We start from the raw sequence: 20,918 nt of genomic DNA on the forward strand, positions 1-20,918 counted from the left end.
TTTATATATTTTTAATAAAATCTTCTGTATATCCTTTTAAAATTTTAGGTTTACTTTACCATTCTCCAAGTCTCATCTCGTAACAAAATAAATACCTAAATAATTAGCTGACACTAAAAGCCACCACACTCATCAATACATTAATTAAGAAATCTCAAGATTCGAAAAATCTTAAAATAAAAAACCAAAACCACTACAATGCCATAATAAACCTTTTGCCAAAGTTCCTCTGATTTTCTAAAGCTGCCAGTAGAAGATGTTTTGTTGTTTTGAGCTCCTGAGAATCTCTTGTTGGTATTTCTCCAGTGAGTCCAACTCAGAGGACACAAACAATTGTAATTCCATTTAAATGTCTTCTTGAGAGAGATTTTCAGTGGATGAGGGTCAGGGCTTGTCTGTCCTGCTTGGCCCAGCCCAGGCAGGGCTTTCCCAGCCCCATTCCACACTCCATTTCCCAGCTGGAGCCCCTGGTGCCTCTGAGTTGTGCTGCCCCAGCCCCAGGGACGCTCTCCTTGTCTGCCCATTCCCCCAGGGGCTCTGGGCAGGGATGGCCTCAGTGGGGGCTGCTGACATCCTCAGCACCTTGGGGGCTGCTGCTGAATTTCACTGCTCCAGAGCCTTGTTCAGCCTTCAGCTCTTCAGTGCAGGAATTCAGTCTCCCAGGGCTCATTACCATTCAGAACACCTTAACAAGCCAAGCCTCTGGAAATATTTTGATTTTAATTTTCAAATCTTTTGTGGTTAATTGGATTTCAGTAGTGTATTCAAACTGAATATATTCTATTTAAAATGACAGTGAGAAAATATTTTTTACATGCTGTTTAGGGTATTTTTTCCTTGTTAATAAATTGATATATGCAATCTCCAATTGACACTGAATCCAAGTACCTCCTCATGCAGTTTGAATAGATATGAAAATCAAGACCCTTCATGGCTGACAATCAATCAGACTCTGTCCCTACCCCCACCCCACCATTTCCCCCCTCCAAGCCCTGGCACTCAGAGCAGCCTTGTGCAAATCTGACCTCCCTCCAGCCCAGGCTGCACCTGCAGCTTTCAGCTCCTTGGCTCCAACTCCCACCTGCTCTCCTTGGAGAAGGAGCTGCCTGAGACACAGAGGGATGTTCATTTCTTGTCAGCCAAAAAAAAGGGAAGGCACAGCTCCATCAAATGCAAAAGTCATTCCTCTGCTGGATATTAAATCCACTTTCCAGAGCAGACACTCTCAGAGCAATGGAAAACACCTTCTGTGCCCAGCACAGATCCCAAGGTCCCCCCAAACCCTCCCTGCCCCAATTCTGCCCACATTTGCTCTTTGCACACACCAGTCACACACTGAAGTCAGGAGCTCCCTCCATGCTCAGAGATAGGAAAAAAGAGAAAGGGGATGAAGAGCTCTCCTGTGCAGAGCCAAGGTCCAAGTGCAGCCCCTGCAGTGGGAACCACAACTCATCAGGTTTGTTTCTTTTGGGCTCAGGGCCTGGTGACACTCACAGAAAGGTTTAATGCCAACAAACACAAGTTGAACACTGGAACAGTTCAATACCCATCACAGCTCTTCCCTCAGCTCTCTGGGATGTCCCAGCAGCATCTGACATGTCCACCAAGGGATTTCTGTGCAGGAACAGTTTTAGACTAAGACATTAGAAAAGGTAATTGAGTGATTGATATAAAAATAATTAAGATAATGATTATTGACATATTTATTTAACTTCAGAAAAATTTGACACCTCCCTGCAGCTCAAAGCATGAAACCAGTCAGCTGAGAGGCCCTTGAATGACCACAGAGCATCTGGAGGAGAAAATCTGGGAGCAATGGGAAGAATAAAGTTCCAGCAGGCCTAGTGAAGAAGAGATGTCCTCAGACATGGCCATTTCAACAGGAGAGCTGGGAACACCTGATGGAAAAGAGAAATTAAATAACAGACTGAATACTGGTGACACAAGTAGATTGGAAGATTTGTATTTCTTCTCCTGTCAACAGTACACTTTGAGGAAATACCTGTTCCTGGTTGGAAAACTCTACTATTCCTTAAGAGCACTCAAGTGACCCAGATAATAAAGATTCACTTGTATATTATGAAAGTAACAGGTATTAACACCTGTGCCCCTTTCCAGGCAGACATCAGCTGTGTGCCCATGAACAGGCAGTGCCACTTGTGCCCTGAGGTGCCCAGCTGGGATTGGATCTCTCCCAGAGCACCTGAGGGAGAGCAGAGCACCTTGCAAGCTGCAGGTCCCTGACAGCCCCATAGGGCTCCTGTCCTATCAACATCTGCTCTGCTCCAATCTGGAACAGGGCCCAGCATGGTGCCAGGATCATCAGAGAGCTGAGGTGTGTGCTGGAATTCAATGCCCTCCCCATCCCACAGCAGCCCTGCATTTCCCTCCTGCAGCCTTGGTCTCCAGCCCAGCCATGGAGGCTCTTTGGGCTCTGGACTGTTCCTGCAGCCCCCAAGGGCAGCTGAGCTCTGCCTTTGGCACAGTCAGCCCTGGCCAGCGCAGGCCATGCTCAGCAATTGCCTGTCTGTGCCTGCTCCCCTCTGGCTGAGGTGCTGAGAGCTCTGCAGCCCCTGCTGCCATCCCACCTGCCCAGGGCAGCACAAGAGCCCCGGCCTTGGGGCCCTCCAGAGCTGCTCCTGCTCCAGGCCCAGGGCCCATCCCAGAGCTGGGGCAGCACAAAGCTGTGCCCATTTCTGTTCATTGCTGCTCTCATGGGGATGGATCCTCAGCCACTGGGAGGTTGCTGATGAATTTTACTCCTCCAGAGGCCTCTTCTTTCTTGAGCTCTTCAGTTCAGGAATTCATTGACAAAGGCTCATAAATATCTGTTCAAAACACCTGAACAAGAAAAGTCCCTTGGGATTATTTAAGTTTTTTGGTCTTCTCTGGTTAATTAAACAGATTTCAGAAGTGTGTTCAAGGTGAATCTACTCTATTGAAAACATTGAATATAGAACTGTTTTGTCCTTGTTTTTTTCCCTTTGTAGATTGATATCAGCAATGTCCAGTTGATATTGACCGCCAGAACCTTCTAATGCAGTCTTAAGAGATATGAAAATCAAGACCCTCATGGCTGACCATCAATCATACTCTGTCCCTACCCCCTCCCCACCATTTCCCTCATCCAACCCCTGGCACTTGCTGGGATCAGGAATGGCGTGGCCAGCAGGAGCAGGGCAGTGATTCTTCCCCCGTGCTCAGCACTGGTTGGGCAGCACCTCGAGTGCTGTGTCCAGTTCTGGGCCCCCCAATTTAAGAAGGACATGGAGGGGCTGGAGCGTGTCCAGAGAAGGGCAACAAGGCTGGTAAGGGGTCGGGGGCACAAGTCCTGTTCAGAGCAGCTGAGGGAGCTGGGGTTGTTTATCCTGGAGAAGAGGAGGCTCAGGGGAGACAAGGTGGTCACAGGGCACAAGTTGGACTTGATGATCTCTGAGGTCTTTTCCAACCTTGCTGATTCTGGGATTCTCTGAAACCACCCTTGGAGCAGTTGCAGGATGAGCCCTGGGCCTCCTCTTCAGAAGCTGCAGCAGCCCAGGTCCCTCAGCTTCTCCTGCCAGCCCCAAAGCCCATCCTGTCAGTCCTGCAGAGCCTCTGCAGCTCCTCCTCATTGCCCAGAGCAGGGAGCCCCAGAGCCAGACACAGCAGCCCAGATGTGCCCCCCTGGCCTGGGGTGCCTCTGGCAAGGGAGCAGCAGGAGGCACTGCAGGAGCCTGCAGACAATTCCTGCAGCACTTGTGGGATGATCCTGCTGCCCAAGGGACGTTCCCATGGTGCCAAGGCAGGAACTGCAATGGGGAGTGGGGCCAGAGAGGAAAGGGCAAACAGGGATGGGCAGTTTGCAGGGGAGGGAACAGGAGTGGTTAATAATAGGAAATTTGTAGCAGGAAGTGTAAAGAAATCAAAGGTGAAGCCAAGGAAATGCTCAGGGCAGTTTGGGGGTGGCTCCAGGCAGCCCTGGCTCTGAGCAACAGCGTCTGCAGTGGGACAGGAAACTCCCAGCTGATGGGAACAAACTTTCTGGCTGACTACAGAGGCCAGGACAAAGCTGAGTGGTTTCCCTGGGGTCCCCTAGCCCTTCCTGGAGCCCCCAGGGCCTGGCCTGAGGTGTCAGCACTGCCCCAGCAGTGCCCATGGCCTGTCCCTGCTGCAGCCCTGGCACTGCCACACTCAAGGCTGTGCCCAGCCCTGAGAGCACTGAGACCCTACAGAAACACCAGGGTCACCAGGGCAGTGGGGCACTGGCAACACCAAGTGCTGCTGCTGATGGGGACAGCTGCTGTGCCAGCACTGATCTGCCCCCAGCTCTGCACACAGACATTGCTGCTGCAGCTCCAGAGAAGGCAACAAAAGGGCATCTCTGCAGAAAACTTTTCTGGGAAATCCTTTCGTTGCCTTAAAGCCACCAAGAGCACACCCCCTTATAGACACAGTCTGGGGCCACAAGGAAGGTGGAGAGAAACAAAATGCGAAATGGCACCAGGAATTAATTTACTTAGTGGACAATATGAAAAAAGTAAAACAAAAGAAAACACCCCACAACCAAAGCAAGAAGTATCAATAATAACTTTTATTACATGAGATTGGAAGAAATTGGCCAGCAGTTTAATTTTTCTGAAACCATCCAGTCATCAGTCTTCTCACTGCAGCCTTGAGCTCCTGGTTCCTCAGACTGTAGATGAGGGGGTTCAGGGCTGGAGGCACCACTGAGTACAGAACTGACAGGGCCAGATCCAAGGATGGGTAGGAGATGGAGGGGGGCTTCAGGTAGGCAAATGTTCCAGTGGTGATGAACAGGGAAACCACAGCCAGGTGAGGGAGGCAGGTGGAAGCGGCTTTGTGCCGTCCCTGCTCCGAGGGGATCCTCAGCACAGCCCTGAAGATCTGCACATAGGAGAAAACTATGAACACAAAACAGCCAAACGATAAAGAGGCACTAACAGCAATGAGCCCAAATTCCCTCATGTAGGATTTGGAGCAGGACAGTTTGAGGATCTGTGGGATTTCACAGTAGAACTGGCCCAGGGCATTGCCATGGCACAGGGGCAGGGAAAATGTATTGGCTGTTTGCAGCAGAGCATTGAGAAAGGCACTGGCCCAGGCAGCTGCTGCCATGTGGGCACAAGCTCTGCTGCCCAGGAGGGTCCCGTGGTGCAGGGGTTTGCAGATGGACACGTAGCGGTCGTAGCACATGACGGTCAGGAGGGAAAACTCTGCTGCAATGAAGAAAGAAAAAAAAGACCTGAGCAGCACATCCTGTGTAGGAGATGGTCCTGGTGTCCCAGAGGGAATTGTGCATGGCTTTGGGGACAGTGGTGCAGATGGAGCCCAGGTCAGTGAGGGCCAGGTTGAGCAGGAAGAAGAACATGGGCGTGTGCAGGTGGTGGCCGCAGGCTACGGCGCTGATGATGAGGCCGTTGCCCAGGAGGGCAGCCAGGGAGATGGCCAGCAAGAGGCAGAAGTGCAGGAGCTGCAGCTGCCGCGTGTCTGCCAATGCCAGCAGGAGGAAGTGGCTGATGGAGCTGCTGTTGGACATTTGTGCTGTCTTGGCATGGGGATCTGTAAAAAAGTAATCATGGAATAGTTGGGTTTGGAGAGGACTTTAAATATCCCAGCACAGCCTGGGGGCACTTTCCCCCCACTGCCTGCCCAGGGCTCTGCTGCCTGGAGCTGTCCCTGCCAGCAGCTGCTTCCCTGTGCCCAGGGCTGGGCCCTGCCAGTGCTGCCAGAGCCCAGCCCAGCCCTGGGGGCTCAGCTCTGCCCTGCAGACCCCTCCCAGCTCTGGCACTGCCCAGGGGCAGCTCTGGCTCTGCAGGCTCTGATGGCAACATCAGAGCAACCCTGAGGAGGCTGGAAAAGCGACACTGATGCTGCCTCTAAGGGCCCTGTGCTGATTTCTGTCACTGCCTGGTTTATTCAGATCTGAGAAATATTTTTTATTTTTCTCAGCCTGAACTGAGAGATGAATATCTATGTGCAATTTCCCATCCAGGCAACCCAGAGCAGTAGATAAAAAAGCAGGATTTTCCCTTTTATGCAGCCCCTGCCTTGCTGTGCTCCCTGTATAATCTACTTGGAAATGTTCTGCAGTTAAATGCCATGCTGGGAGCAGTCCTGAACAATGCAGCATCCTCCCCACACAAGGAGAACACTTCCAAGCCTTACCAGCTGTCTCCTCCCACCCAGATCTTGTCCCCCAGTGCTGGGAGCAGCTGCCAGGGCTGGCTGAGAGCTGTCCCTGGCAGGCAGCAGAGTCCCTGCCCCAGCACAGCGCCCTGGGCTGCAGGACCCTGCTCTGCAGGACAGCCCTGGGCACCCCTGGCTGCTCTGCACAAGAGACAATCAGAGAATGTACTCACAGAGTCTGCAGGCATTGGGATGTTCCAGCTTTAGGAGATGGCTCCAGGAGCTGCAGCTGCATTGTCCTGCAGCCAGAGGTTCCTGTGCCAAGGGCTGGCAGTGATTGTGCCCCAGGCACTTCTCAGCACCTTCCCAGCCCTGACTGATTGAAGCTCTCTGTGCCTCTGTGCTGTGCCCGGGGTGGCTGCAGGCAGTGCCCCAGCCCTGCTGGGCTGGCAGAAGAGCTGCTCATCAAGAGAAATGTGCTTTTGAAGCTCTTCTTGGTTACCAGGAGCTGCCTCTGTGCCAGGAGCCCAGCCCAGCTCAGCAGCACAGACACAGCACAAGGACTTTAATGAGCCTCTGGGGCTTTGTGCTCAGGCCCTGAACATCAGTCCCTGAGAGGGAGCTGAAGAAACCTCTCCAGAACTCCAAGTCAGAATCCAACTCCAAAGTTTCTTTCACTTTTAATGGGTCCCACTGAGGGACACCACTGAGAAAGTGTCCCCAGGCCCCAGGCAGAGCAGAGAACTGGAGGCAGTGATGACAGGTGGGGACAAAGAGAAGCCAAGTCTTGGTGCCCTGGGCCACAGCAGGGTCTGTGCCACCAAGGGCTGGGAGGAGACACCTTGTCCTGAGGCACTGGGGCCTCCTGGCACAGCCCCAGCCAGGCTGGGCACTGTCAGCCCCTTGTCCTGCCCTCAGCATCCCCCCCTAGCCCACATCCCAGTGGCCTCAAGGATCTGCTGGAAGGAGTCCCTGGGGAGCCTTGCTCAGCAATGGCCCTGGGGGCTCCTGAATGCTCCCAGGACTGCAGGTTTTTCAAAGGACTTTGGGTTTGGCTTTTGCCTTGGAGTCTCTGAGAGGTTTGTGCAATCATGGCCTCCAATTATCTGCTGTAATTAGTCCCTGGAGAGGCTTTGTCAGTAACAACACTCAGTGGGGCTCATTAATGCTTCAAGGTACTTCAGTTATTTTAAGGTACTTGGTGTTTCCCTTTGGATACAGACTCTGTTAGTGGTTTGTGCAATCATGGCCCCAATTATCTGCTTTAATGAGTCCCTGGAGAGCTTTGTACTGACACTCAGTGGGGCTCATTAATACTTTGAGATACTCAAGACTTTTTAAGGTACTTTGGATTTTCCTTTCCGCATGGAGCCTCTAAGAGGTTTTTGGCTACCCTGGCCTCAATTCTCTCCTCCAAGGAGTCCATGAGGAGCCTGTGTTGGGGATGGACCTCAATGTTACCCATTCATGCTTTGAGACACTTTGGGTTTTTTTTCTGACTTTGACTCCTGGAAAGGTTTGTGCAATCTCCTCTCAGGCCCTGAGGTTCCAGGGCTCAGCTCCAAATGCACCACAGGGCTCATTAGGATCAAGCAAGTCCTGACAAGCCATGGCTCTGCCTTGATTTCCCTCTGCTCTCATGCAGTTCATCACGAAGTTTTCTGTAGTGGTTTTGGTTCGCCACTTTGAGATTTCGTGGAGAATGCATCAATTAGTGTGGTGGGTTCAGTGTTGGCTAATTACCAGTGCACTCACTGGAATACACTTAGTCATTTCCTGCTGTAAGATAGGTTTAGGAGAAAGGCAATGTAGGCTTAAAACTTTAGAAGGGTATAAAGAAAAGTTATATTAAATAAAAGAAAGAGTAATGAGAATCAGAACAAATTTCAGAACACTTCTCCTCTCCCTACAGCCTTTTCTTTCTTACTGACAATGTAAAGGGACCAAATCTAAAATTTTCAATCATTTTGCCACCTCTAGAATAGTCTCTCTTCAGTTAACTTAGGGATAGAAATCTCTCTTTTATGCTATGGGGACTTCTCCAATGGAAAACAGTTCTCCCATGGTTCTCAATTCCCACAAATAGCAGCCACCTGGAAAATGTGCAAATGTCAAGTCCCTCCCATTTTTTCACAGCTTTTCCCATAGCTGTGTTTTTGGGCCATGTCAGCTTAGGGGGTATTAGTTTCAATATGAACTGGTTTTAGAGCAAATATTCTCTTCATCGTTTTCTGAAATCATCTTCATCTCTGAGAGCAGAGATCTTCTTCTCTCCCTGAGGGCGCAGGGTCTCATCACTCTTCTCTCTTTCTCAGTTCCAACTTGTCATTGGATCACAGCTACTTCAATATTTGCTTCCATTAGCATGGAGGCCTTTGCTGAACAAGCCATCTCCCCATACTTTTCAATGCTTTATAGGGAAAAAGACAGTCTGATGTATCAAATTACATCCTTCTCCATAACTTTACAAGAGGATTTCAGCCCCAAGATCAAGGCATCTCCTCATCCCTCCCATCTGGGACTCAACTTCCTCTTCACTGACCTCGGTGTGTTCGCGTTGCCCGGCTATATCCCTGCACTTTGTCCTTTTCTCTCACTCGAGGGAGGATGGAAGCACTGACAGAGTTCATATCTCACCTGGGGCCTGCAGATGGTTCCGTGACCCCGGCCGGGCTCGGTCCTTGGGCCGGAGCTGTTTTACCATGGAGGTTTCTGCAGCGGCTGTGCTGGGGCTGTGTCAGGATGGGCCGCGCTGGGGCAGGGCCAGGATCTCAGCAGCCAGGCCAGAACACAGCAGCAGCACGGCCGGGGCCGATGGCTTCTCCTCCCCCTGCCCGGGGGTTGTGGGTGAACCCCAGCGGTGGCAGAACCTTGGCCGAGCCGGCCCGGCCCGGGGCTGCTCCTGGGGCCCGGCGGATCCTGGCTCGGCCCGGGCTGGCGGCGGGGCAGGGCTCAGCAGTGCCCAGGTGTTGGAACTGCAGCCATGGCCCGGCCCGGCCTCGGCCCCGCGGCCTCCCCTGCCCTGCCCTGCAGCCGATGGGGCCTGGCGGGGTCCCTGGGAAGGGGCCCGGCCCCACGGCAGGAGCCGCCTGGGCTGCCCTCGCTGAGATGGGGGCTGGGTCAGCCTTGGTACCTCTGTGCCAGCCAGAAGGGAAAGAGACCCTCTCAGGCTTCTTCGTCTTTAAAATGTGTCTTCACAGAGCCATGTACAGTTTCCTTAGTGGTTTAACAGACTGTCAATTCTCAAAGCCAATTACTGATTGGTTTTTTTTCATTGGAGGAAATCTGCTAGCAGCTTCTCTTAGGACATCACTTCTGTGATGCAAAACCACCACAGCGGCACAGAGCACAGAGCTCCTTTGTCCATATGGAGTGGTCATGTGCTTGACATCTCAAAACCCCAGCTTGGGAGATCTCTGGGCCCTCCCCAAGGTGTTTTAAAATGAAAGCATTCAGCTCAGAGTCTAAGAAAATCACCAGAGGACAGGGCCAGCCTGACCCACTGTCTTGTCTAATTTTGTTTTGGACCAACCTTTGGATATATGGAATTTGGGAGGCCAAATGATAATTTTCGTCATGGTCCCTTGGCAAGAAGGTCACTTCTTTTCCGTAGAAATGCAGGAACAGAGCCCCAGTGTTTCAGGGGCAGATGAGAGGTGACCACCAGAGGCCAAGACCAGCCAGAGTTAGCAGGTTTTGTTCTGAGGCATACTCTTGCATATAGGAAACTTTTAAGGAACAGTACCAACTCTGGCAATGGCAATCTGAAAAGTTGGACGGTTCTTTTCCAACGTAAGAAAAGCCCAGAGCGACAGTGCTCCAGGAGATGATGAAAGGCAGCCCTTGACATTCCAAGATAAGCCAGACCTACATGGTGGCCCCTAGCAGGCCAAGCCAGCCAGACCTTTTCCATGTCCCCTCACTTCCATAGGCCCCCACAGTGTCCCAATGGTCCCCTGCTCCTATGAGGCCCTGAGGTGTCATAATGCTCCCTTGGTGACACAAGGTCCTGAAGGGCTGTCATGCTCTCCATGGTCCCATCAGGCCCCACAGAGCCATAATGGTCTCTGGGTTCCATGGAGCCCTGCTGTGTCACTATGGCCCCTTGGTTCCATGGGCTCCAGTGGTGCCACAATGATCCCCTTGGTTTCATGAGGTCCCCACAGTGTCCCTGTGATCTCCATGGGAAGGAAAGAACCCAGCCCCAGTGTTGCAGGGGCAGCCACTGAGTCCAAGGTCAGCCAGTTTTGACAGTACTTGCAGATTTTTCCTGGAAGCAACCCTTGGATCTACAGAATTTTAGAGGTGGAATCCCAATTTCAGACATAGACACCCAGAGGAAAAGGACGGTTCTTTTCTATAGGAAGGAAAGGATGGAACACCGGTGTTTGAGGGGCAGATGAATGGTGGCCATCAGAGGGCTAGGCCAGCCAGACCTCTCTGTCCTGGTAGCTTTTGTCTAGGGGCTGTTCTTGGATGTAGGGAATTTTGGAGGTAGAACCTCAGTTTCTACCATTTCTGTGTAGATATTGTTCCTTTTGATAGGAAGGAAAGCACAGAGACCAAGGGTTTCAAAGGCAGAAGACAAGAGCAAAGGCTACTGGGAGGCCAAGCCAGCCAGACTTACTTTTCCTGGCAGCTTTTGTCATGGAGGCATCCTTGGATATGGGGAATTCGGGAGGAGGAATGACCACTTTGACCACGGACACCTTGAGTAGAAGGATGCTTCTTTTCCATTGGAAGGAAAGCCCAGAGCCCCAGTTTTTGAAAGACGGTGAGAGGCAGCTCCAAAGAGGCCAAAGGCAGCCAGACCTGTCAGTCCTGGCAGCTTCCACTTGGGAGCAATCCTTAGATGTATGGAGTTTTTGAGGTGGAATCCCAGTTTTCACCATGGGCCCCTGGAGGAGAAGGACAGTTCTCTCCCACAGGAAGGAAAGCCCAGAGCCCCAGTGCTTCAGGGGCAGATGAGAAGCAGCCCTCAACATGCCAAGGTCAGCCGGACCTGTCAAGAGGTCCCCAGGAGGTCCAGCCAGCCAGACCTGTTCCATGTTCCCTTGGTTTTGTGGACCCCACAGTGTCACAATGGTCTCCTTGGTTCCATGAGGCCCTGGAGTGTCACAAAGTTCCCCTTGCTTCTGCAGTGTCACAATGGCCCCGTGCTTCCACGAGGCCATGCAATGTCATAATGGCTTCATGGTTCCACAAAGCCCTGATGTGTCACCATGGCCCCTCGACTCCATGTGCCCTCACTGTGTCACAATGGCTCCTCTGTGACACTCTGGGCTGCACAAGGTCACCATGGACCCTTGGTTTCTTCGGGCCCTCGAGTTTCGCATTGGTCTCCTTGATTCCATGAGGCACCACAGTGTCACAATGGCCCCTTGGGTCCACGAGGTTCTGCAGTGTCACCATGGTGTTCTTGGACCAGCATTGTCACAACTGACCCATGGTTCCATGAGGTTCTGTAGTGTCACCATGGTCGCTGTCAGAGGCTGGATGAGATCGATGTCCCAAGACCCGTTGGCATGCTCAGAATGCCCATGTGGGGCCAGGGCCGGGTCAGGCCTTGGTCTGTGGTGGACAGAGCCCCACACCAAACCTCGGCCTGGCAGAGCTGTCAATCACAAAGAAGGGCGGGGGGGTGGGGGCAGGGCCATGCTAACCCATCTTGGATTGGCTCAGCTGTCAATCAATCACACAACAGAGGCAGCTGGTGCTACCCTGACTCTGATTGGACAAGCAAGTGGCAGCCCCACCCCAGGGGCGGGACCATGTAGGCCCAGGAGGTTTAAAGCCAGAGCACCAGGCCAGCCCAGGGTCTGCATCCTGCCTTCTTGTGGAGGTTGTCTGTTGGTGATGCTGGAACCAGAGCGGTTGGTACCTAAGTGAGTGTCTTTCTATAGATCTTCTGTCTTTGTGTTGTTCTCTATTTTTTCTCCTTTTAATCCTACTCACCTGGAACATTTTTGGGTAACTTCACATCTTGAGGGTTAAAGGATTTTAGGTTAAACATGTGGGAATCCAGGGCACAGGGAATATTTCTGTGACAGCTCTGAGGCGTCCTGACCCCCAGAGAAACACTGCTTTTCAGCTTTGCCCATGGAGAGGAGTTCCAAGACTTTGAGATAGACTAGAATTTACCAAAGTGTGAAATAGATAATAGAGAGTAGTATAGCATGTCACTTGGGTGAGAAATTGAGGTTTTGGGATTATTAGTATGGTGTAGATAGGAAGCAAGATGGAGGAATTTGGGTGTAGTCCCTGTCTTCTTCTTCATCTACTCCATTTTCTGCAGTGCTGGTGGCACAGAGGAATTGGTCAAGGAAAGCATGGTGCAGAGGTGATGTGGACAGTTTAAGAATGAGTTATTGGTCCATAAGTAGAAATAATGTACATTTTAGGAGTTAATTGGATGAGATAACTTTAAAAGACCTTGAAACTGTACATTTTAGAGCCATTTTGTGGTGCTTTTCCAGTGTACTGAGCCTGGTGTGCACAGCATGCAAAACTTTAGATAACAGAAAATGAGAAGCCGAAGACCAAAAAAGTCCCGTGCATCTCCTTTTACCTGGGACAGAACGGCTACAGGAGGCTTTCTCCCATCCAGAGAGCCCCCAGAAGGGCACAAAGTAAAACAAATATCAATACCTGGTGCCCTGACAATGCTTGTAATAAGTTGGCTTTTTACCATAAAGTTGTTTACTGAAGGATGTTGTCTTAATTGGCCAATCATGTGAAATGTGTTGATTAAATGACCAGTGAGGTTCACCTGCAGCAAACCAAGATATAAAAGAAGAGGATTGAAAAAATGGGTGGCTTTTAGCCCTTAGCCTTCTGATCTGAGTCTGTGTCACCTCTGATTGAAAAGTGATATTTGGGGATCTGTGGGGGCTGTTGGGGTTCCTTTCTGCTCCTCGTGACCCAACAGGACCTTCCCTAATAAACTTTGCCTGAAGCTCCCATTCTGCCCATGACAGGAACCACTGTGAGTGTCTGGGACATCCTGGTTCTTTGGCAGCCTGGGGACTCCTGGGATGTCACCATCCAGTCCTCGTGACTTCCTGTGACAGATCGGTGCCTTTGCAGCCCAAGGTGCCCTTGGATGTCACCATGGAATGGCTGTGACTGCCTGTGACCACATGGCTCTTTACCATCCTCAGAAAGCCCTGGAAGGTGTCCATGGAGCCCCTGACTCTGCCTGTGACATTCCAGCTCTTGAATATCCTGGAGACTCTTGGAAAGTCCCCATGGACCCCCTCTGAGAGCCTGTGACAAATCTGCTCCTCAGCAGGCAGCCATCACCAGCCTCCTGTTGCTATGGTCAGTTTCCATGGCAACCATCACCAGCCCCCTGTTGCTTTGCTCTGTCCCTGGGAAGCTCCATGGAAACCCCATGCCAGGGGTGGTTGCCATGGACACCAGCTCAGGCCTGCAGCCAGAGCCTGTTGCCATGGCAACCATTGGCAGTCCCATCCCCAGCTCATGGGATCCCAGAACCACAGAATTGGCTGAGTTGGGAGGGACCCATCAGGATCCTCGAGACCTAAGTGAGTGTCTTTCTATAGATCTTCTGTCTTTGTGTTGTTCTCTATTTTTTCTCCTTTTAATCCTACTCACCTGGAACATTTTTGGGTAACTTCACATCTTGAGGGTTAAAGGATTTTAGGTTAAACATGTGGGAATCCAGGGCACAGGGAATATTTCTGTGACAGCTCTGAGGCATCCTGACCCCCAGAGAAACACTGCCTTTCAGCTTTGCCCATGGAGAAGAGTTCCAAGACTTTGAGATAGACTAGAATTTACCAAAGTGTGAAATAGATAATAGAGAGTAGTATAGCATGTCACTTGGGTGAGAAATTGAGGTTTTGGGATTATTAGTATGGTGTAGATAGGAAGCAAGATGGAGGAATTTGGGTGTAGTCCCTGTCTTCTTCTTCATCTACTCCATTTTCTGCAGTGCTGGTGGCACAGAGGAATTGGTCAAGGAAAGCATGGTGCAGAGGTGATGTGGACAGTTTAAGAATGAGTTATTGGTCCATAAGTAGAAATAATGTACATTTTAGGAGTTAATTGGATGAGATAACTTTAAAAGACCTTGAAACTGTACATTTTAGAGCCATTTTGTGGTGCTTTTCCAGTGTACTGAGCCTGGTGTGCACAGCATGCAAAACTTTAGATAACAGAAAATGAGAAGCCGAAGACCAAAAAAGTCCCGTGCATCTCCTTTTACCTGGGACAGAACGGCTACAGGAGGCTTTCTCCCATCCAGAGAGCCCCCAGAAGGGCACAAAGTAAAACAAATATCAATACCTGGTGCCCTGACAATGCTTGTAATAAGTTGGCTTTTTACCATAAAGTTGTTTACTGAAGGATGTTGTCTTAATTGGCCAATCATGTGAAATGTGTTGATTAAATGACCAGTGAGGTTCACCTGCAGCAAACCAAGATATAAAAGAAGAGGATTGAAAAAATGGGTGGCTTTTAGCCCTTAGCCTTCTGATCTGAGTCTGTGTCACCTCTGATTGAAAAGTGATATTTGGGGATCTGTGGGGGCTGTTGGGGTTCCTTTCTGCTCCTCGTGACCCAACAGGACCTTCCCTAATAAACTTTGCCTGAAGCTCCCATTCTGCCCATGACAGGAACCACTGTGAGTGTCTGGGACATCCTGGTTCTTTGGCAGCCTGGGGACTCCTGGGATGTCACCATCCAGTCCTCGTGACTTCCTGTGACAGATCAGTGCCTTTGCAGCCCAAGGTGCCCTTGGATGTCACCATGGAATGGCTGTGACTGCCTGTGACCACATGGCTCTTTACCATCCTCAGAAAGCCCTGGAAGGTGTCCATGGAGCCCCTGACTCTGCCTGTGACATTCCAGCTCTTGAATATCCTGGAGACTCTTGGAAAGTCCCCATGGACCCCCTCTGAGAGCCTGTGGCAAATCTGCTCCTCAGCAGGCAGCCATCACCAGCCTCCTGTTGCTATGGTCAGTTTCCATGACATCCATCACCAGCCCCTGTTGCTATGGTCAGTTTCCATGGCAACCATCACCAGCACCCTGTTGCTTTGCTCTGTCCCTGGGAAGCTCCATGGAAACCCCATGCCAGGGGTGGTTGCCATGGACACCAGCTCAGGCCTGCAGCCAGAGCCTGTTGCCATGGCAACCATTGGCAGTCCCATCCCCAGCTCATGGGATCCCAGAACCACAGAATTGGCTGAGTTGGGAGGGACCCATCAGGATCCTCGAGTCCAACTGCTGGCCCTGCACAGGACACCCCAACAATGCCAGCCTGGGCCTGGCAGCGCTGTCCAAACGCTGCTGGAGCTCAGAGAGCCCTGGAGCTGGGCAGGGCCCCAGCAGCCTCTGGGGAAAAACCTTTTTCGTGAGATCCAACCTAAGCCTGGCCAGACTCAGCTGCAGCCGTTCCCTCCAGTCCTGTCTCTGGGCACCAGAGGGAAGAGGTTCCCACAGCCCCAGCCAGGGACCCGCTCCCAAGGCTGTTGCCATGGCCACCAGGGCTGGGAACAGCTGGGATGCTCGGCTTCCATGGGCTGGGGTTCAGGAATGGGATTCCCCAATTTTCTGCTCCCGCTAAAACTGCGCTGCCACTTGCTGCAATCCAGCCTCCCATGGAAAGCACAAAAGGCAAAGACCCCAGGCTGGGATAAGAACGATTTATTGGCAACAGAAACAAGATGAAGAATAAACAAGAACAGAAACAATATTGATAAACAATATTGATAACAGACGGGATAAGAAAAACTATTTACCGGGAAAACTACAACATCAACGGCTGGCTCTTCCTGGCCATGGATTTCCTCCTGCCTGGAAAGGACACCTCTCCTCAGGGAGAGAGAGAGAGAGAGAGTCCCTTTCCAACCCCTGCAATGACCTGAGGTGGGAGTGAATGTCATGTCACACCATGGCCAGACCCTCATGTTCTTCAATCCCACATCATGTCACTGGCAGGGGCAGGAAAACGAACAGGTGTCTTCCCAGCATGAATCATGGGGAACATGGATCACCAGGGCTCTTCCCAACGTGGGACCTCCCATGGGGGATGAAGCTGCAGCAGTGCATGAAGAGCACTGCAGTGGGGGCACTCTCAGGGCTTCCCTTACCGGTGCCTCTGTTGGTGTTTGGTCAAGGCAGAGCTCTGGGTGAAGCTCTTCCCACACTGGGGACACTCGTAGGGCCTCTCCCCAGTGTGGATGCGCCGGTGGGTGATGAGGATCGAGTTTTGATTGAAGCCCTTCACGCAGTCGGGGCAGCGGAAGGGCCTCTCATCCGTGTGGATCCGCTCATGCTGGCAGAGATTGGAGCTGGTGTGAAACCTCTTCCCACATGTGGGGCACTCGTAGGGCCTCTCCCCGGTGTGGATGCGCCGGTGCCTGACGAGGTTGGAGTTTTGCTTGAAGCCCTTCCCACAGTCAGGGCAGTGGAAGGGCCTCTCATCTGTGTGAATCTGCTGGTGCTGGAGGAGTAGGGACCTGAGGTTAAACCTCTTCTGACACTCGGGACACTCGTAGGGCTTCTCCCCGGTGTGGATGCGTTGGTGGGTCACAAGCCTGGATCTGTAGCTGAAGCCCTTCCCACATTCCCCACACTCGTAGGGCCATTCCCCAGTGTGGATCATCTGGTGGCAGATCAGGTCGCTGCTCTGCCTGAAGCTCTTCCCACACTCCAGGCACTTGTAGGGCTTCTCTTCCACAAGGTTCTGCTGTGGGGATTTGTCCTCCCTGGTCTCCATCCACAGCTCCTTCCCTGGGGGAGGAAGGACAAGGAGAGGATGGGATTTGTCTCTGTGCCAGAGTGAAGGGGAAGGAGATCCCCACAGTACATCCCCAGCAGGACAGCATTGGGAGCGGAGTTGTCCTGCAGCCAGGGGCCATGCTGGGCTGGGAGATGGAGCAGGAGCAAGGGGGAAAGGGGCACTGACTTCCTCCTCACCTGCCTGGGTGTCCTGGGGCATTGTGTCAGTTTGAAAAGACAGGTGTCTGCTAAGGACGGGAGGAGCCTCCCTTGAAATGGAAAATGTTAACCCCCTCCCTTGGAATTATAATTTTCAAAATAAGGGGCTGTCAATCAAAAGCTATGGGAATAGGAATAACAGTTCTTTAGTAGGAACATTAAAATTACAAATGCAATAGTACAAAAAAACTACTTACAGAGTCAGAATACCACCTGACACGCTGTGGGTCAGGGTGTTGGTAGCACTCCCGTTAAATGGTGGCTGCCGTCCTCCCGCAGTGACAGATGTTGATTTGTTGGAGCTGGGATCCTGTGGAAGGGTGGAATTTTCCTCTGGAGGTCCAGTGGAGCTGAGAGCTGCTCTCCTGGGACTCCTGTGGAAGAAGGCTGACTCTGTTGTTCACATTCTCAGCTTATATCCAGGCAGGAATGCTTGGCTCCTCCCTCTGGGCGGAGCACCTCACAATGGGATGATGGAATATTTATCAGTCCTGAAGTGACACTCAATGGCCCATTAGCAGAAGATATCTCCCCAGAGGGAGGATTCCTTGTGGAAGAGATAAAGTAAACTGCTCAATTCACAGATGATAACTGCCCCACCTTTAACAGATTGTATACACAGCCAGCTAAACCTGAGACACTGTTCCAGCCTTGGAAAGCAGGATTTGGTACCAGGACTTCTTAGGGAATGTAATCCTGACTGAAGGCAGAGATAGAATCTCCAGAGCCTGCAGCCAGAAATGGAGAGTTGAGTGATAATCATTTCAGAATCTTCTCTTTTGGGATTATTGTATAATGATTTTTTGCTTTGCCTATCTAATACTTTTGTAATTTTTTTGCAAATTTTCAATATCTAAAATTCACTGTTCCTTAAGTGAAGTTGGTGTCTGTGTCTTTGATGCTGACTCTGCCCACCAGCGACACAGGGCCCCATCCTGCCTAAGTGTTACCCGGGAAGACAAAAACCCTCGCTCCAAATGTCCCCCCTTCCTCTTTGTTCTCCCCACATTATACCCTGATCGTGATGTCCTATGGTCTGGGGTGTCCCCAGGGTCAGTTGGGGTCACCTGTCCTGGCTGTGTCCCCTCCCAACCTCCCCCACAGCCCCAGCCCCTCCGCAGCGTGGCCGGACGAGGGGCAGGACAGGCCTTGGCTCAGTGCGAGCTCAGCAAGAACAAAACCATCTCTTTGTGCTCAGCCCTGTGCTCAGCACCGGCCCCGCATTTCCTCCACTGCCAGCCCGGACCCCCCTTTCCCACCCCTCTGCAGCACCGGCTGCTGGGTGGGGGAGCCCCCGATCGGCCCCAGGGGTGGGCAGGGGGCTCGGGGACCCCCCCGGTGCGGATCCGTCCCCCCGGCCCGAGCCCCAAATTCCGCTCCGGGTGCCGCTCGGCTCTGCGGGTCTGCCTGACAACTGGTGAGTCATCAGTGAGAAAAGCTCTGGTTGGCTGGAAATTGTTCAGTGCGTTCTCTGATTGGCTGGAATTGTGAAAGGCGCTGTGCCCTGCGGGTGTCCTTGGGAGCTGTGGAGTCCGGGCTGGAGCCTTTTCCTCTTTCTTTCTCTCCCTCTGAGACCTCTTCCCTATTTCTTTCTGTCCCTCTGAGACCACTTGCCTATTTCTTTCTCCTCCCCCCACCAAAACCTCTTTCCTATTTCTCTCTCTCTTTGAAACTTCTTTCGATTTCTTTCTCTCCCTCTCTCCTTCCCAGCCAAAAAATATGTTCCTACCCTCGCTGGCAAAGCTCTTAAGAAGGACCCAAAAGCTAAGTGGAGCAAGATCCTACAGTGACATTTCACTGCCAGCCTGAAATAAACAGGGCAGGAGATTTTCCTCCTTTTTAATGCCTTTATTAAAGTGATCAGCTCAAAAATGGGGGTTTTGGCAGATCCGCGGAGTTCTGCCGCCGCTGCCAGCAGTGACTCAGAAGAGAAGGATTTGCAGCTCTGTCCCCAAGGGGGCAGAGCCGGGAGTCCTGTCCTCGCAAGGCAGTGGGGTATACCCAGGGTTTCAGTTTGGGTTGTCAGTCCAGCGGGTCCTGAGTCTGACTGGCATCGTTTGTAGTTGGGGCGAGGAGTGACCGAGGGTCTCAGTGTCTCTGCTGGCTTCGGACCTCGACCCTGCTGTCCATACACAACCCTGACCTCTCTATTCTGCTTTGGCTCGCCTCTTTTGGGTATTTTCCAGGATTTGGTAAAGGTCCTGTCCCAAGGTAGTCTGGGTTTGGAGGCAAATTTGCATATCTCCTGAGATGCAAATATCCCCCTCTCCCCACCGTCCGGGGGAGGGTTGTCATCCTCCTGGCAGCAGGCTAGGGTGGTGCTGAAAAACAAGAATCCTCCACAATAGAGAGTCAAATGGCGATACTTAAGGATACTTAACTGGCAATCACATTTCACTAACAAAGAACTCCTGGCCAATGGTCAACTCTCAGATCAACTCAAAAACTCCTCTGCTGCTCCTTCTCTTGAAAAAAAAGGTAACATTTTTTTTTCATAACACAGCCTTCATAACTTCACCCATGGCTGTTGTAGCTCGTGGATTGGGAATTAAATCAGGGCAGGGTCTTTGGTGGGAGCTGCCCTGGGTCAAGGGAGACACTGAGAGAGAAACCGAGCAGGCAGAGAAAGGCAGAAGAGAAAGGAGGTCACAAACACGATCATCTGAGAAGGTGGCACTCTGAAACAGAAACTGGAACTGACTGAAAATGAATAGAACAGAAATAAATAATTTTGTAACTTTATTTCCTATCAAAATACAATTTCCACCCTTTCTCAAAACCCCCTCCCAGTGCCATTCAGCAGGGCTATCAGAAAGTTTTTCATTCTGAATTGATGTTCCAGGCTGCAGCCACAAGCAAACAGGGAATGGGGATTTTCCTGCTCCTGGGGAGTTTGACATCCTTAGTGGAGGATGAAATAAACAGGGCAAGAAATGTTTCTCCTTTTTAATGCTTTTATTAAAAAGTATCAGCTCAGGATGGGGGGGTTGACAAGCCCGCGGTTCCCTGCTGCCGCTCCCAGCAGTGACTCAGAGGAGGAGGAAGAAAGTGCAGCTCTGTCCCCTCGGGGCAGAGCCAGGAGTCCCATCCTCTCAAGGGCAGTCGGGGCATACCCTGGGCTCGGTTGGGTTTGCCGGTTGAAGAGCCCTGGACCCGACTGACTTCTTTTTAACTGGGGCAAAGAGTGACCGAGGTTTTCAGGGTCTCTGCCGGCCTCGGACCTCACCCCTGCTGTCCAAACACCACCCTGACCTCTCAATTCTGCTTTGGCTCGTCTCTTTTGGGGTATTTTTCAGGATTTGGTGAGGGTCCCGTGCCGTTGCAGTCTGGTTTTGAAATAAATTTGCATGTTTCCTGAGATTCCCCCTCACTTCCCACCATCGCGGGGGTTGTCATCCTCTTGGCAGTAGGCAAGGGTGGTACTGAAAAAAAGAATTCTCCACAATAGAGGGTTAACGACGATACTCAACAGGTGATTACAACATTTAACCAACAAACGAACTCTTGGCCAGCAATCAGTTCCCAGCTTAACTTTAAACTCTGCAACCCTTTCCTTAAAAAAAACAGGTAACTCTTTTTTTACTCATAACAGAGGAGAGGGGGAGGCACCAGAAGAAAAGGGCAGCTGGGCTTCATCCTTCCACAGGAGAGAGGAGGAGGGAAATCTCTTGTCCTGTCTGCAGCTGCTCCCACAGGGATGTGAGGGCTGATCCCAGAGCCCCAAGGGTCACAGTCAGGGCTGCCCTCAGGGAATGCTCACCTGGTATTGAGGGGCAGCGTGGGAGCACCTGGATCTTGGAGCACCCAGCTGCCCCCCGTGTTTG

General features: G+C 51.5%; 1 protein-coding gene and 2 pseudogenes across 1 annotated transcript in view; 2 read left to right on the forward strand and 1 right to left on the reverse strand.

The window, feature by feature from the left end:
• Positions 1-20,918, forward strand: part of LOC115485198 (uncharacterized) — a 2,106,330-nt gene that overhangs the window by 1,641,333 nt on the left and 444,079 nt on the right.
• LOC103825013 (zinc finger protein 208-like) overlaps positions 1-20,918 on the reverse strand; it is a 742,626-nt pseudogene that overhangs the window by 610,267 nt on the left and 111,441 nt on the right.
• Positions 1-20,918, forward strand: part of LOC115485058 (serine/threonine-protein kinase pim-1-like) — a 213,710-nt pseudogene that overhangs the window by 18,665 nt on the left and 174,127 nt on the right.

The sequence above is a fragment of the Serinus canaria genome, chromosome 25 (genome assembly GCF_022539315.1).
Source record: "Serinus canaria isolate serCan28SL12 chromosome 25, serCan2020, whole genome shotgun sequence".
NCBI classification, from domain to species: Eukaryota; Metazoa; Chordata; class Aves; order Passeriformes; family Fringillidae; genus Serinus; species Serinus canaria.